This window comes from Gastrolobium bilobum, unplaced genomic scaffold (genome assembly GCF_033153095.1).
Source record: "Gastrolobium bilobum isolate Gb01-03AN ecotype WA unplaced genomic scaffold, APGP_CSIRO_Gbil_v1 utg59117, whole genome shotgun sequence".
Taxonomy (NCBI): domain Eukaryota; kingdom Viridiplantae; phylum Streptophyta; class Magnoliopsida; order Fabales; family Fabaceae; genus Gastrolobium; species Gastrolobium bilobum.
Genome location: NW_026895248.1, coordinates 49,611 through 69,443, shown reverse-complemented (window position 1 = coordinate 69,443; position 19,833 = coordinate 49,611).

Genomic DNA, 19,833 nt, shown 5'->3' with positions numbered 1-19,833 from the left:
ATAGAGAGAGAGTGGACAAAAAAAATTAAAAGTGTGAGTCTCACATCTAGGTAAAAGTGAAATGACACAAGTTGTGTAATTTAAAAGTACAAACATTTTTTCATTTTTTTTTTAATAAAATGATGTTTTTAAAAAGTAATAGTTGACGCAGATATTTTGAATGTAACAGTTAGCATTTGAGTATTATTTTTTTAGGGATAAGTTATTTTATTTTTATTTTTTTTTGTCTATCTTTGTTTATCACTTTAAAAGATCAATAGATCAGAATTTTAATTAACATCTATTTTTCTCTCTTCTCTTTAGATTCTGATCTAACAGTATTAAAAAGTGATAGATAAAGATAAGCAAAAAGAATGATAGATAGAATAACTTATCTCTATTTTTCTCATGCGAAACTAACCAAAATTTTGAGTTTAGATTGCCAGCTAGGTAACCGTGATTGATGCATGTATTTACAACTGGTTCGTTGTCTTATAGTAAAATAAACTAGAGTTAATCTGCATACAGATCCAAAGTAGCAAGAATATCGGATGTTAAATTTATAAAGGTGAAACTTAAATATATAAATTGAAAAAATTGCTCAAAATTATAAGAAAAATATGCATGTTTAATTCAATTAAAATATATATTAGAAGAGAAATGTAACATTTCATATGTTTTATGATGTGTGATTTAGAGCTCGTTTGGATATATGATCTGAAAATCACTGTTACATAAAAAAGTTGTTTGGATGTTAAAATAAAAAAAGCACTTTTTATATATAAAATTACAATAAAAAAGAGATAAAATAACATGGTCGTAGGATAAGGAGACATAAAATAGATATGATAGGATAAGGTTAAAATTGTATTTTAAAAAATTATATTATCTTTTTTCAAAAAAAAAAATTATATTATCTTTTAATTTCTGCTTTTTTCAAAAGCAACTAACTAGTGACTATAAAAAAAAGTAACATTTTAACTTTTATTTTAAATTTTGTTTTTTTTAAAAGTTGCTATCCAAACATCTAAAAATTCTCAAAATGACTTTTATTTAAAAAAAAAAAGCAACTTTTTTCAGAATAAAAACCCATCCAAACGGGCACTTAAGTTTGCTGTTAAAAGAGTTAATTTTCCATATACTATTATCTTATATGTTTGTTTTTTGTGATTTTCTAACTCATCCAATAAGCTGGTTGATACGCACAAGAGGATATTCATTTTGCTATTTCATAAATTTTGAATATTTTATTTACGTGTAATTTTTAGAATTAGAAAATTATATTTATAAAATTTGTTTTCTTATAACCTTTTAAAACTACTTTGTTATTATCAAATTAAAATTAAATTTAAAAAGTCATAAAATGAAATGAAGTGCTGATGATAAGAAAATGGTGCTAGAAGATTGTAAGGAAGAAAAAGTTATAAATATAATCTTTTCTTATTATTATATGTTACGTATTACTTATATAAATATAATGGATATTATAAGAAAATATTTAAAATTATAAAAAAATATATAATTAATTTAAATTTAAAATTTAAAATTAAAAAAGGAAAAACAACATGATTCATTCTTTAATATATATTTTTATGCTATATATCATCAAATTTTGCGTTAGTATATGATTGAATGAGAGAAAACTAATAATTACCTCATGACAATTATCTAAGTTGAAGACAATTATATGACTATGCGATGGGTAACATCCTTGTTTATTTTAATAGCAATTATTACCGTAATCTATTAGACTAGTGCACATGTATTTGAATAGTGGAGCATTTATCAGGATGTGGCGACATGTACATAGGTCTATGAAAGGAGTAAGTAGCTGCCAAGATAGCAGAATCAGCAAAACGACTTTTTTTTTTTTTTTTTTTGGAAATTCAAAACAAAAAATTCATATGTCAAAATCAAGCTCTAATAAAGGTTATTTTATTCTTATAAATAGGAATTCTCGGTAATCTTGTAAAAATCTTAAATACTTTATTATGAATGTTGTGAAGACTAAATCAAACCGGCCGGTGTAACCAAAAACCAGACCCCAATCTCAGGAATCGATTCTAGAATATATGGTTATATATATATTAATAGAATTATCACTAGATCATCTCTATTTACTGGTTATAATGCTTTTTAATTAATAAATTTATTGTGCAATATTAAGAGAATATGATATATTTATAAAGGGTTTATTCTGTTGTTATTTCATATGATATAAAGTTACGTCATGTTACTTCAAATTATGTCGTTTTAGGAATTAAGGAAATTAAAAAAAAATATTTTCATAAAATTTATATAATAAATAAACAAACAAAAATATTAAAACACTTTTTCTTAATATCCCTATCTTCCAAAATAATATAATTTTGAGATGAGATAACTTAACTTTATTTCATATGAAGAAACAATAAATCTATTTATAAAATATCATGATGTTCACAACACTAAAGTTATTGCACATTAATGCAATACAAATATTAATAGTGGGACCTACCTTAAAAAAAAGAGAGGGTCCTTATAGAGAGAACCCTATGTATGAAAGTTAATTGACTGCAGGTTAATGCTGTTTCACCACGTGGCTGTGTTGCAAAATGTCAACAAACTCGGTATATATGTTCGAAGCTCAGTGTCGTTACTGTATCCAAGAATAGAAAATGATATATAATATCATTTAAGATTTGTTGTGACTCAACAAGAGTTTTAGACTATGAGTCTAAAAGACTTGAGTTTGAATCATGATAAACATATTTTGTGAGTAACGAAAAATTCTTTGCCTTCTCAATCCGCGAAAAGATATTAGTCCCATCTTATGTAGGGTGGGGATATATTTGGATTTACTAAAAAAAAAAGATTTGTTGCGTTCAAAAAATTATAATTATATATTTATAATATTAAAATTATTTTTTTCTCTCTTATATCATCCTACATCATTCTACAAGCCTCCGAAAAGTTAATTAGAAGAGAAAAAATAACTTTAAAATCATAACGATGTATTATTCATAATATATAATTATATTTTTAAAAAAAAATTATTTTAATATTATAATTATGTATTACTCATAATAATAATTATAATTTTTGTACCGTACCAACACATGCAGTCGTTGTACATCTGCTTTATCTATCCAATATAATATAATTCAATTCGATTTGAGAAATAAAACCAAACCCTAATGAACTGTATACACTCCTATGCTCTCTTGGACAAAAATTAATGGTGCACCGAGGACCGTGACTCCCAAATTAATAAATAATTTGAGGCAGACAGAGTATATAGATAGTAGGTGTGCGCAAGGATTTGTGCCTATGTATTTAAAGAATAAGGAGTAAGATACTTTGGTACTTGTGTGATGTGACCAAACAAATTGACTAAAGAAAGCATAATCTATGCAACTAGAGCAAGGCTGAGGTGACAAAATGCGGATGCATTGTATATAGTGTGGTGATGCATTGCATATTGTATTTGCGTATGGATTGGATTAGATTAGTTTGCGAATTAAAAATCATTTCATCTAAATCTTTAGATTTGATTATGTATCATTCATTCGGTTTAGATTTTTTTTTCAAATTTGATCTGATGCAATTCAATTTTTTTCGATTTGGATTGGATCGATTTCTAATTTTCTGAAAATCTTAAAATTTATTTCATAATTATTGTGCAAATAACATCTTTAGTATATATTGACTTTGTAAAAAAAGATTGAAATACAAAAGCATTTAGTAAACGATAATATAATTTTTTTGTGGGACAATGAAATATGAAACTCTACACAGATAAAATTTTGTTGATGAAATGTGACTAGGCTTTTTCTTGAATTTAGTTGATGGGTTAATGGGTTTTGGGTTTAGAAATTTTTGGAGTATGATTGGGGAAAGACCTAAGTAGGTAAATGAGAATTAATATATTGGATCGATTTGGTTCGGATCGATTTTCATCAATCAATCCGAAAATTGATCTAATCCAATTAAAATTTGCGAGTTTTTTTTTTTGCTTTTTGATTTTTTCGGATATCGATTTTTTGGTTCGATCATCACAATTTGAATTGGTTTGAATCGGTTGATAAACACTTCATGATAACATGTGTCAAGGTGCAACTAGTGTAAGTGTTTAGGATGTCATGTGTAATGTGGCCATTGGCCTCAAATAGGAACGAGTTCAAGCCACGTACATGCGGGGCAGGTGTCAAGGTGTCTTGGATGATTATCAATTGAGTTTTATTGTTGGGCCCAATATGCTGATCCATAAATATATAAACAAGGTGAATATTATACATATGTATTTTTTAAGGGTGTAATATTTTATATATTTAGAAGATAAATTTATCTTCTATATATATATATATAAAAATATGTAGACTCATATATTTTTTTCTCTTTTCTCTTCACATAGATCTCACGTATTTTTATGTGTATATAAGAGATAAATTTATCTCCTACACTCTGAAAAACACTAAACCTACTTTTTAATTATTATTTTTATCTGAAAATGTAGTTATGAATATTTAACGTGCTATGACTTTAACTCGTTCCTACTATTCGGGTAAGAAAACAAAGAGAGGTCTGTTCCATCCCTCCTTTCTTTCTATTTGGTGTGACTGGCAGCTATGAATGCTAGTTGAGATCTGTTGACTGTTTGTTTGTCGAGAGTATCTATTGACTGGAAGTTTTATTTATTTTGAGGTTGCTATTTTGCGTACGTGACAAAAAGCTTCACCTTGTCCATGAAATTGACATTCACTCAATTATGTGTGTGATGTGCCATGTGTGAACTTTAAAAAAGCTTCGGATGGAATATTCGTGCAGGTTAGATGAAAAAAATTAAAAGATTTACAACAGAAAAAAGGTGACGCGTCGTTGCACTTATCCTTTTGAATGAACTTTAAAAATCTCTAAATCATTGTATTAAAAAATTAAAAAAATCTCTAAATCAATTTAAAAGTTTCAATAGTGTTCGCTCCCCAATTTTCAGGCTTGACCGATGACGTTTGGGCCAAAGTCTGAAGCTTGCTGGATTCGAATAATGGGCTGAAGTGACTAACATGGTATTCCTAGGTTAGATATTACCCAAGTTCTTAATTTGAATTAATTGATATTCTTAATATCTTATTTTATTAATAAATCCATAGGTTATAATTATGTTAAGATATGTTAAAGATATAAAAGATATTAATAGATCTCCCCTTTACGGTCTGAACAATTTTTTTTTTTAACTCATTACTCTAATCAATTTATCTAATTTGGCTAAAACTCAATCCCTTAATATTCTAAGTCTTTATTCCCTTAAGAGTAGGGGTGTAAATGGCTAGGCCGACCTACAAAGGCCTCCGGCCTAGCCTATATTAGATCAGACTTAGCCTATTACAAATAATCAAATAGAACAGGCTTGAACTTTAAAAAAAATCTATTTAGAAAGCATACCATAGACTTTTTTTGCACATGTTGAGCCTATAAGTCTACATGTCAGCCTATATCATATTATTTATTAAAATTATCATTTTAATAATTTTAAATAATAAAATAATATTATTTTAGTTATTTTTTAATTATTAAATATTTAATAGGCTTAAACAGGTTAACAGGCCTAGGCCGAGGCTTTTATTTTTAAATATAGGTCAGACCAGACTTGTAATTTGGGCCTACACAAGCTAACAGGCCAGGTCAAGCCAAATATTTTTTTATATAGGCTTGACCTATTTAAGCCAAAGCCTTGTCTAGCTTAGCGTATTTACATCCCTACTTAAGAGAATCATAATTATTTGGTATTTCTCAAAAGGATTTAAGCATTAATATCAAGAATTATAAAAATGGCAAAAGGATTAAACCATTCATATGTCTATCCCTATATTCATACAAACCAACGATAAATCTACCAACGATTCATTTATCAACATTCCTATTGTCATATATGAAAAAGAAAAATCATATTAAATATTAATTCAGAAACATAAAGATCCAATTGGGTTCTATCTAACCCTAACTGTAAAGAAAATTAGCTAATCATGATAAAAAAAAAGATAGAAAAAATCGTAAAGGCTTCTCTAAGGGTGTGTTTGGTACAAGAGAAATTTTTTGGTGACCGGGAATCATGATTAATGAGAATTCAGTAGAAATTGAGTTTACTTGGAATCTTACGAAAGAGGTGTTTGGTTCGCCAAAATATTACCGGGAATATTGGGTAAAAATTACTGATTCCATATTTGGTTTAGAACGAAATATGACTTGGAATATGAGGTTATTTTACAAAAATAACCCCAAACTATTTTTACTTTTGTAATTGATAGATTGGGTCTAGATTTTTATGTGTATTGGGGTATTTTTGTCTCAAAATTTATTGTTGTGCTTTCCCTTTACTTGGTATTCTGATTGGTATTCCGAATTACCATATTATTTTTGGTAATCTGAATAGTGACTTTTCTTTATAAATTAAATTACCGGTAATCCTTGGATATCCGGGAATCGTAATTTATTCCTCCTACCAAACGTGGTAATTACATTTACCAAAGAAGGATTACCGATAATCCTCTTCAAAAACTTGAAACAAACACCCCCTAAACTCCATTGCAATGAAGGCATGATAAATCTGTACGAATACCAGCTTGATATCCTTTGATGAAAAGCTACTTTAAAATGCATGAAGGTAGTATTTATAAAGACACCAACGCCTAAGAAAGAGGATTGAGCTTGTTTTTGGGCATTATGTGACAAATCTTCTAAATGAGATTTTGTCATGATATTTGTAGCTCCATATCTTCACAGTTATCTAAAACGCCAAAAAGCATAATAATTAACTTAATGAGACACATAAAAAGATACTAACTCCAATATTAACAATTTAAGACGTTAAACTCATATTTTGGTCATTAATTTAGGAGTTTTAAGATTCTATTTTGCATTCAAAACATTATACATTTAAGGTTTATCAATCATAATGCTGCACGATAACCACCCTGTTGCACTCAATAGTAAAATCACATTATCATCAAACTCACTTCACATCAAGCACCATCATCACCACCTCCTTAATATGCTCAACAAATGCCACCAATTACACTTTTACCCCCAGTAAAACCTACTCCCAGTTCTTTGCCACTCTTCAACGTGCTACCCAGCTAGATTTTTCATCAAGGCAATGATCCTCCCAACTTTCGATCGCAACACATTTTTGTTGCCAAGGCACCCATGTTCATCATTCTCCCATCAATAACATGCAACTTAATAAGTACTACTTTGTTGTTTATCGAAGACACAAGCCACGAACCTATAACACCCTGTTTGGAGCAGGTGTATTAACAAGGCTAATTGCGGTATTTAAAGCGCAGCTGGCAATAATTAATAGCGAAAACAATATACTGTTTTATATAAATAAACAAGGCTAATCCTAATGGTTCATTAACTTTTCCTTTTAATAACAATCCTATGTAATTGCAACACTAAAATAAATCTAAAATACCTCGTACTCATAAATAACAATTGTAATGCATCCATAACTCATGGTGCTACAATACAAATACTCAAGTCACGAATAAACATATTTTTAATAGTGGCATAAACAACTCCTATGCTCACCACAAATAACAACATAATCCATCAAGTCTAGTCACAATAGAGTCTCATCATGGCAAAAAATAATAATCATAATATGCATGACTCATAACAATAATAAAATCTCTGTGTTGGCCTCTTGCCTCTATTAGTGTCCGTCTCACGAATGTCATCTCCTGAAAATGTACCCCAAAAAGGGGAGAGATTTCTAACAGAAGTCTTAGTAAGATAAGGGGTCCTCAAGGAATCCTCCACCCCAAGCTCACTTACAGGTATAATATAAGTTCTAAAACAGTGCAGGTAGTATATAAAGAAGCAAATTGATAACAAGATAAAGGGAATGGCTATACCGGGCCATTTGTAGCAGTAAACAATGCAGTATATAAAATGAGCATGCCATGCAATATATCAAATGAGTGTACAATGCTGCATATGTTCATGTCATGTGTGTATGCATCCTACTAGCCAGAGAATAAAAGGTAGGGATTACGTACGTATACAACCCACAGTACAATGAGTCCACCATGTACCTCACACACAGAGTTACCATCTTGCATGTGGCCCGACATGCTCAGGGATTACCGTCTCGTGTGGAATACTCCACATACATATACATATGGCAAATGCACTATATCATAATCCAGCTTAACAGCATATCCAATACTCATAACATAAACAAATATAATTATATAATTCAGCTCAACAACATACCCAATGCTTATAACATAACAGATATAATTTTCAGAAAACATACCATGTACATAAATCAATCCCCCATGGGATTTGGTAGAACAATTAACGGATAAAATCGATGACCAAAAGCTTACCTGTATCGGTAAAATCCTCAAATACCAACTCAGTATCAGCGTGGTCACCAACAACCAAACAATCCAGCGAGTCACAATCTGGTTTAATGGAAAACACATTATCAATAATCATATCCTACAATTTTATGTCAAATGGAATATGTTTTTTTTTAGCGTACCGCAAGCTTCTCCCAAAGCTCCCAAGCACAAACTGTCTTTATCATTTTTAAAACTTCAGTTGTAACTCTTTACCAATTTTTTTATACTTTATTATGTTAAACTAGACAACTCAAGCTTTCCAACGACATATTTTATGTCTCAATCGGAGTTGTATAACTCCAGTTATATTTTTCGCAAGGTACCAGAATTTCCCACAGCAAGGCAGAAACTTAAAACTCAACCCGCAATCAATCTAGTTGTCCAATGGATCTGAAATTTTGTAGGATTGTATCCCTATGTGCTAGCTTCATATAGGTCGAAACCTCACTGAATTTGGAGCTCTGTAACTCGAGATATCGCGATTTTACTAAACTAGTTGTTGCTGTCATTTGTTTTCCATCGGGAATCGATTCCTCCAGGACAGAAAGCAGAAAAATTGCGTTTTTTCTGTTTTGGAGGTGCTTCAACGGCATCCCAAAGGTCCTAACTTCGATATACACACTTACAGAAGTTCAATTAACTTTATTACACTTAGATTAGCAATCCCCAACACAAATCATTAAAGTTTCTCTTTTTCATTACTCAAAACAAGCCATTTTCATGAATTTACAAAGGAAATGGTATGAGTTTACCTTAGGGCTTCTAAAATCAGAGAAAGAGAGATCCTTGGATGACTTTGGACCACTCCCAAACTACACAAAAGAAGGTGCACTAAAATCAACTCCCAAAGCTAGGTTCTTTATCCATAAAGATGACACCTTGGTACACCATTGTGTATGTAAATGGCTAAAACACACACTCACAATTATGGAAGTTCCTCACTCTCAAAAAACAACAACCTTAAGGCTGAAATATTGTATCTTTCTCTCACAAAGCACAAGCTTTCAATGATTCAAGGTTGTACCATGAAAGAGGGATGAAGAAAGCATGGTTCTTGGTCAAGTTTCATAAAAAAAGGGGATGGAGTTCTTGAGTGGGAAGCCATGAAGAGTTTTGGAAAAGTGTCAATCTGAGTGTTAGAAAGTCTAGGGTTTTGTGCCCTCTTTCCTATTTATAAGTGTACCCACTTAAACTAACAATATTAGTTCTAATAGTTATACTAATAATTTTTCTTCCAAACTTTATATGCTTAACTTATATATTTTTCTAGGAATTATCATTTTTTTACATTAATTTTTCGAGACACTTCACCGATACGCGTTTTATACATAGTCGGTATTAGTTTTGACATCACTGCTCATTATTTTTACCCCAAACTTTATATCCTTGACCTAGATATTTTTCTAGGAATATTTATATTTTTTTATAATTTTTTGAAATACTTTATCGTACGCATTTATACCATGAGATAGAACCGATATCCGCATTTTTCATCATAAAAGATACTTAATCGTTATTTGACCTTCTCGATAATTATTCTAATATTTCTATATTTATCCAAAGTCAATTATAGAATTATTTCTTAAACTCACAATTAAATTATTTAAATTCCTAATTTAGCGGTGTGGGTTCTTACACTTACTCCACAATTTTATCCGCAATTGAGTATTTTGTTTCTCGGGCTATGACTGACTATTCTCAAGCCCCTCATTCTGCCGGTGAGCATCTTTATGCATACTTCAGGAAAATATGCAAAACACACAAGGAATGACACACACAAGCAAAACATACAAGGAATGACAATATGAAAAACACACAAGGAATAGCACAAATATTTTTTTAGTTGTTTAGGAGTTCGGGTCTTTTATGTAAGCATACAAATATTATACTTCAATGCATTTTGATTAACATGATTTATTTGTGGATATTCTTGCATATTTTAGTTTATACACTATACTGTCTCGTTTTTTCTCTAATACAATTTGACAATGTAGATTCAATTATTGTGCCACGTTGTTTTGCCTGATTAAGTGTAATAGTACACTTGGAAGTATGCAAGAATTTTTGTTGATTTCTTCCTACTCTCTATCAATTTTACATATATTCATTCCATTAGGATTATACCTACAAACATTTAGTATTTTCGAATGCGAGAAAGTAAGCGCTGATAAGAAATTTTTGTCAAAGGGAGACAGAAAAGTTGATTACGAGTCCATAGCTCATGGTAACGTACAAGAGATACGACATATTTTTGCACCTAAGATTGTATTTGATACCATATACCCACTTCACCTAGATCAAGATCAGTCATTAAAGAGCAACTGGATTTCATAGGGAGACTAGTTCGAAGTTTTTATTTAAAATTACATGAGAAAAATAATACTGAAATCAGCATTCTATCAAGTAGAGGGGGCGAGTTCTTCCTCAGCACAAAGAAAAATATGAAAATTTTGTAATGTGTTATTGTTAAAGAATAGGTTTTTGTTGAAGGGGACAAGTTCTGCCTCTGTGTAAAGAATAATTCTTTCATCAATATCTAGTCAGCTTAATCTCATGGTATGCTGTTAACAGTCATTGGCTATATAAGCCTAATGTTAAATGTTATGTAAGAATATGATATATATATATATATATATATATATATATATATATATATATATATATATATATATATATATATATATATATGAAAAACGAGTTCTCCTATGTTAATGAATAACACACTGGAATTCTAAATGTTCCAGACCACAAAGATGTATGGATATTCGCTTAACCTTATAATATTAATTCAATTTTCTTTTTTTGAAAAGCACAAAATTGGTGAGATGTTATTAATTCAAAATTCCAGGTTAAGCCTAACTCGTTTTTTAATTCTAGTGTGTTATTCTGATAGATAGATTTTTATAAAAATTAATATCATATAATTTATTTAGAAAAATTATATAAATTCTTTATAAAAGGATATTTTTGTTAAAAAAAATTATTTTTATCCTATTTAATATTATATAATACATTAATAAATATTAGATAGTATTATATTATACAATACATTATCTTATATAATACAATGTCAAATGTTGGATAATATTAAAATTTAATACTATCCTTATACAATCAGACCTTATACTATCAGGTCTTATACTATCAAGCTCTATCCTATCATCTACACCAAACATGCCCTTAAACATTATTATTATTATTATTATTTATTGGCCTCACCAAACATTGGTGTACTTAGGTTGTAAAACCATGAAAATGAGTCATTTATTCAAATATCTTTTTTTGTTGTTAATTTTTATAATGCTAGAAGGGCTAGATCAGGAAAGCTATTGATCTCATTAAATTTCATTATGGCGAGTAGTTTATCATCGCTATCACACTTCTGAAATTGCTGGGAGAACTCTGCAATCATAAAAATGGTGGGTTTTTATATGCGCACTCAGATTTTCTGATCAGTGCATATCAATATTCATATGCGAGCACCGAGGACTCTCAGCAAAAAATATATGGATGTAATCTCTCAACGCAACACCATTATACCGATATAAGAAAAGAAAATAAGGAGAGAAAATATTTAAATTTTTAAAAATTGAGGAGATTTGTTTAAATTTTTTATTTCTAGGGTTTGTATTTGAAAGAAATCTTTTCTCTTCATTCAAACATGAAGCAAATTAATATCGAATTCTTGGAATTTTATTTTTCCATATGCATTCATAGGCACGTGTTATTATATCTCTCAATTTATAACATATATCAATAATTTGTTATTTATATGGATTTAATTGTAAATTAATCTAATATAATTATCTGTACATGCATAAAAGTTCTCTTGTAAGTATTGTAAATTAACTTTTTCCATGTGTAACCACTTCAACCCAAAACCTTAAGTTTTGGGTTGAGATGTGGTGTCAGACTCACTTAGTGTATTTGATGCACTTAGCTCATTGGTGGTGGCCCCCGCCATGGGCTTCCTCCTGGACTCGCCTGACAGAATTGGTTCTTTACATGGTATCAGAGCCTCGTGTCTCGGGTTTGATCCTCACCGCCCCCCACTTTTTCTTGTGGAATTTTCTTAGCACAGGTAGGGTGGGCTTGTGCATTATCCACCCTTCAAGCCCAGTAGGCTCTCGTGTGAGGGGGTGGGATAGAAAATAATATAAACCATTAAAAAGACCCACACCCAACACCTTAAGGTTTTGGGTTGAAGTTGCTAATTACATGGTATCAAAGCTTCAGTGACCATAAGGTCACGAGTTCGATCCTCACCGCCTCCACTTGTGAAATTAAATAAGCATAAGATAAATCATAATAAAAAAAAAAATTCGACCTATGCAATATTCACGTTTCAAGCCCAAAAGGCTCTTGCATAATGGTGTGTGTTAGAGAATAATATAAATCATTAAAAAGGCCCTCACCTAACACCTTAAGGTTTTGGGTTGAAATAGTTCTTTTACTATCTACTTTTCAAGCTCAGTGGACTCTCGCGTGAGGGGGCGTGTTGAGATTGAGATATATAAAACCATTAAAAGTTTCTCACCCACCATCTTAAGCTTTTGGATGAATTGGTTCTTTACACCATCGATAATAATTTATTTTTACAAATGATATTTATTGGGCGCCTCAACCATTACCAAAAAAGTATATATAATAATTTAATAAGTTTGACTAAGAACATTCAATGTTAAATCAGGCCAAACTAACAATTTAATTGGCTTTAGTCATTTAATAATTATTGTTTTACTTGTTTGTATAAGGTCAACATTGAAAACAATAGTATAGAAATAAAAGATTTATTCCATTAATGAAAAAAAATATTCCTTACCTTAAGATAATAATTTATTTTTTATACAAAATTAAGTTTCAGTCTAATAGAAATCAATAACTTATAAATAGTCTTATAAATAGGAGATATAGAAACCAATTCTTCAAAAAATAAATAGAGATTAAAAGAATTAAAAATCTAAATTCTTAAAACTATTGACGATATAGGAGCAAATGGATTCAGGATATCGATAACGAGTTAAATACATTACTGTAAAGAACCTTGAGGTCACCATCTTAAAATCTAGCTCAAGGGGTGGGAGCGCCCAAGGCCTTATAAAGGCCATATTGATTGCTCATCCAATCAATGTGGGACTATATATCTCAACACGCCCCTCACGCAAGAGCCCTTTAGGCTAGAAGCGTGGAAATTGCACAGACCCATTTTTGGTTTACCTTTTTGTGCCTTTTTTTATTTTAATTCCACTTTCTAAAGCGGGGGACGGTGAGGCTCTGATACCATGTAAAGAACCTTGAGGTCACCACCCCAAAAGCTAGCTCAAGGGGTGGGAGTGCCCAAGGCCTTATAAAGGCCATATTAATTGCTCATCCAATCAATGTGGGACTGTATATCTCAACAATTACTTGGTTTAACTACACAGAAGCACAGTACGTACTCCTATTTAACATGTTGCGTAGACCTGAGAATCTACTTAATTTAACACAACTAACTTCAATTTTTTTTTTTTTGAAGATAAAATAACTTCAACTTTAAGGAACTTCAAGACACTGCAGAGCCAGAAACATTAAAACTAGTTTTTTTTTTTTTTTTTTTTTGAATATTACTCTCATGTTGCATGAGTGTAGTTCTCTCATTCTACATAGAGAATTCAAGTGAAGCCCACTATTAAAAACATAAAAGAAAAAGAAAAAAAAGAGAGTACGATTTTTGAAGTGAAAAAAAATGAGATAATTAATTATATCATGTAAAATGACAGGATTATTTCCCTTTTTTATATATTTAAAGAAACTACTAAAGGCCATTTGAGGAAGCATCTCCAACGTCCACGTCATCCTCCTCTCTTTAATTTTCTCTTCTTGTTTTCTTCACGTGAGTTCATAGGAAAACGGTGGGGCTGTTGCACCTCTTCCTCAGAGGATTCTTGTTCCTCAGAGGTTTCTTCTTCAGCGGTTTCCATCATCATTATCCCCCAAAGTAATACTTGTAAAATTCCTTCGTCCTTTTTTCGTCCAAATCTTCAGTACTGCTAAATAGCACGTTGGAGCTTGACATTGAGTCTGATATCAGACTCAATGTCAAGCTCCAACGTGCCACTCCATGAAGGGTAGCAGTACTAAAGATTCGGACGAAAAAAGGACGAAGGAATTTTACAAGTATTATTATGGGAGATGATGATGACGACGATGATGAAACCTCTGAACAAGAAACCTCTGAGGAACAAGAATCCTATGATGAAGAGGTGCAACAGCCCCACCGTCTTTAATTGACATGCAGAGATGGATCCCTACAATAGCGGTGATGATCCAAGTGCCTTTGAAAACTTTGACTCTGATGATTATACCGGGATGTCAAGCTCCATCGTTGGTCATGTTCTTCTTAATGCCAAACCAACTATTTATACTACAAAATTAATATCAATTATAATAAAACCGTTATAAACAATTAATTGATCAAGTTAGGCATCTGACAAATTTCCATCGATAGAAAAAGTGGAAGATGGTACGTGTATGCCACAAAGAGATAATATTACCTACATGGATTAATAATGCTACACTTTTTATCAAAAATAAAGAAACTTGCCTTCTTTTTTCGTTTTCTTTTTTATTATCTAACTCACCCGTTTTGTCAACATCCAAACTCAACCACATATTGTTCTTTTTCATTCACTCGTTCGTCAAATTACTGATGTAATGCATTGCTATTACTGTTACTTCATTTATGGATTCAAACAAAGGAACCAAAATAATAATAATAATAATAATAATAATAATAAAGATGAAAAACAGCTTGTTAATAATAAAACTGTTATAAACAATTAATTTATCAAGTTAGGCATCTGACTAATTTCCACCGATAGGAAAAGTGGAAGATATGCCACAAACAGAAGTTATGAGCAGAGATAAAATTTTACCCACTTCGATTTAATTAACCTGCAACAATTATTATAAAAAATAAGGGAAACAATAAATACAATAAATTTTATCCGAAAAAGAAATACAATAAAGAAACTTGTCTTTTTCCTTTTTAATCTCACTCACCGTTTGTCAATTGTGAGCCTTTTTTAGACATCCAGTCTTAATCACTAGCTAGTGTTATGCATGGGCATGGCTATTACCCATACTTCACATGCGGATTCAAACAAAAAAATAAACCTAATAAAACAATTGAGAAGTAAAAGAAGCATGGCTGTAACATACGAACTCACACATGAAAACTAGGGTACTTATAAAGGGCAACAATAATATCTGTGGTCATTATTGTAGGGGATTAAAATACCCAACTTCTCCTTCCTTTGGCATAATTGGATATATGTTTAAATCAATGTAATTTACTTTATCCATTTATATTAGTGCATGATATTTATTGGGCTTAACCATTACCACTAAAACAATACTAATTGAATAATCGATATCTAGTTATTAATTTATTAAGTTTGGTTTAGAACATTCAATTTTAAATCAGGCCAAACTAACAATTTAATTTGGAATACAGTTTTACTGGCATTAGTCATTTCATAATCACTGTTTTACTTGTTTGTTAACTTTGGAAACTATAGCATAAAAATAAAAGATTTATTTCATTGAAAAACAATTTTCCCATGCTTAAAATAACAATTTTTTATATACAATTATGTCTGATTTAATTTTTCTCTCATTTTAGTTTTAGTATATAAGAAATCGATAACTTATAAATAGTTGAGTAAAGACACTTTTTGTTACTTAACAAAAAATACAGTACCCATTTTAATCTCTTGCATAAAAAGTTAGTCTCAAGATCTCTAAAAAAGACAAAGTAGACCCACGTTAGTCCTTCCATAAGTGAACCCTCTACGGCGTTAGTAACGTTCCTGACATGTAACGTTAACCAGGTGAGTCACATTCCACGTAGGCCTTAAAACGCCGTCATATTAGGTCTTCTATTTCCACGTTGTCGTTTTGGGAGAAAAACCCCAGATTTTTCATTCTCCTTACTGTTCTTCACTTTTCCATTTTAGTTTCTGGGTCCTTCGATGCCCGTTGTTCTTAACTTTTTCATTTCAGTTTCTGGGTCCTTAGATACCCATTTTTCTTTCTGCTTCTAGAGGGCTTCTCCACTTGCAAGGACTTGGTTTTGGCGCGCTTGGGTGTAATTCGAGACTTTATGTTCATTCGAAGGTAAGTGTTTTGACTTTTTTTATTAATTATCCCCAAAAAAATTTGTTGTCTGTGGTCCCCTCTATAGTGGTTGTGCAATGTAGATTCAGTGGTCCATGTTGTCTCCCAAATGTGGTCCTTGCTAAAGTTTAGGGTTTACAAAAATTAACTATATTTTCTATGTGGTCCCTGTTTCAGTAAAGTTCTTGCATATTTTAGTGGATTGTGGACCGAAGTGTTTTGTAAACCACATGCAAAGTGAAAAAAAAAATAGTTTTGTCTATCTGTTTGAATGTTTTAGAAATTAACTTTTTTATGCATGTGGTATTCTAAAATAATTGCGTTACACGTCCATTTGTTTTGCAAAAATTCGATTAAAGGATGTCAATTATTTTTTCTACATATGTCATAATATATAGTGAATGTGTATCATCATGGGGGTGTTTTATCGAGAAATCATGATGGAGTGCTTACCCATGTAAATGATAGAGTTGACTCATTGGCTGAGATGGATGTTGACTATGTAAACTTGTGTGACCTTAACACCTTTTTTTAAGGAACTTGGATATGAAAAATGTAGAAGGATGATGTGGCTAAAGCCCGATGAGCCTGATTTAGAGCAAGGTCTGAAACCTCTTAATAAGGATTCTAATATATGTGTCGTGTGTGAGGTTGCCTTAGCTAATGGAAATGATATACATATTTATTTTGAAGATTGCATTTGAAGTCCTGACATTATAGCACCGTCACATGACAGTGCAGAAGATAATGAGGTGTTTTCTTTTGAACATGACAGTGCAGAGGATGATGGGGTGTGTAACACCCCGTGTATACCCGATTTGTTATCATATCATCGTATTGAGCGTTGCTTAATTAAAATGCGGAACTAACTTTTTCTTTTCAATTATGACGTCATTATTATTAACCAAGTTGATTACTTAATCCCTTTTCAAAACATTGCCTGTATGTAAATTGCAAATAAACGACTAACTGAAATACCTCATATATAAATGTGTTTCTAGTCACGGAACTACAACACGTAGACCAGACAATATCCTGATAGATTATACAACCCAAGTCTAACTAAACATAACATCATCAATGTGGCATGGACAGTCCTCATGCTCACCAAATAAGGCAACAAAGTCCAACATAGTCTCAAATCAAATAACAACATAAGGAAGGTAAACATAATCAGTATCCAGACATATCAGCACACAACATACAACTCAACTCAGCTCTGGCCTCCTGCCGCCCGAGGTATCAACCCCTGAGTTACCTGAACCTGAAAATGTGCCCCAAACGTGGGGTGAGATCTCTAAAAAGAAATCTCAGTAAGACAAGGGGTCCTCAAGGATCTCTCCACCCCAAGCTCACTTACATGTGCAATATAAGTTCAAAAGCAGTATAGTAATATAAGTTCCAAAATCAGTGCAATGTAGCATATAATCACGTCATGTGTGTCAAAATCCTACTGGCCAGAGAACATGCAGGAATTACATACGTCTACAACCTACAATCAATGCAAGATGCTACTTGCACCCACCCACAGAATCACCATCTTGTATGACACTACATACTCAGGCTTACCGTCTAGGTGGAACAACGCATACATATCATAAGACATTTGCACTTAACAGCTCAATAGCATTTCAAATATCAATACATGAAAACACATCATGCATATAAACCATTCCTCCATGAGGTTTGGTGGAACCAACAATGGCCAAAACCGAGGACACGAAAGCTTACCTCGCAAGCTAACAATCTAAGCCAAAGTCCACACTAGCCCAATGTCCACAAACAGCACCCTCACAGTCTGTTTATAACATAAATAATCATTATTATTCATAGCTCAACGTTTTGCTAAGTGTTTAAGGCTTTCCAACTTGCTTTAAATGATTTTAGAATAATTCTGCAGGAGGTATTCGAATACTCCTCGATGAGTATCCGAATACTCCAAGTCTCCAGAAAGTATTCGAATACTTTCACTAAAGTATTCGAATACCACTCAGTATCTGAATACTTTTCCCACGGTGTCCGAATACTATACAGTATCTGAATACACTTCCTACAGTACTCACATACCACAAGGTATCTGAATACTTTTCTAAGGTATCCAAATACTTCTCTTCCCAGAAAAGTATCTCAATACTCCTTCAAGAGTATCCGATTACCTGTTGATGAGTATTCGAATACTCCACGAAAAGTATTCGAATACTTATCAGACAGAATGCAGAAACTCGTGCAGTTTCTGCATAATCCTATTTTTAAGGGTCCAAATGCGATTGGGAGTCCAATAACTCCACAAACAGAACTTCATTAACATCTTTTAAGCATTGATTATCAATCTTTAACTCATATAATCAAACTTTCCTCATTTAGTGACTTAAACAAGTTAAAATCATGAAAATACAAGGGAGGTGATCATAGTATACCTCAAGCTTCAAAAACTCAGAAAATGGGACACACTTGGACCTCCAACACAGCTCCAAGGTTCTGACTTTGCAAAGCCATGAATTTGGTACCCAAAAAATGGTTCTTTCTCTTCAAAGATCACTCATTGAAGCCACCACAACCAAGGAAATGGCTCACCCAAAGAAACTCAAGAACTCAGCCTCAAAGCTCTCCCCAAACAGAACCCTCCACTCAGAAAAAGACTAACTACCACTCTCCAAAGGCACTCCACATAGTGTTTACAAAGTTAAATGGAAGAATCAATGAAAAGGTAGATTCTTAGTTCACATTCATGCATGAGAGTCCAAGCTTCAAGGAGAGGGGAAGGTGGCAGCAGCCAAGACTCAGAAAACTCTACGTGGGAAATGCTACAATCTGACCTAGGGCTTTGTGCCACTAAGTATAAATAGGTCCACTTAATTAGTCACATTGTATTAGCACTAATAGCTACGCTTATTATTTTAATCCCAAACTTTGGGTTCTGAACCTAGCCATTTTTCTAGGATTTATCATATTTCTATTTTATTTTTCGCAGCACTTTGGCGGTACGCGCTTTTACGTAGCCGGTATCAGTCCTGACGTCAATTCTTATTATTTTGACTCCAAACTTGTTATACCAGTCTTATATATTTTTCTAGTGATATATACATACTTTTCATAATTTTCCAGGATACTTCATCGGTACGCACTTATATCGTGAGGCAGAACTGATATCTGCACTTTTCGTCAGAAAAGCGACTTTCAGCATTATTAATCACTCACTATAATTATTTAAGTCTTCTCAGAATTATTAGGATCAATTATAGAATTATTTCCTAAATTCACATTTAATTAATTAAATTCATAAATTAACGGTCGAGTTCTTACATGG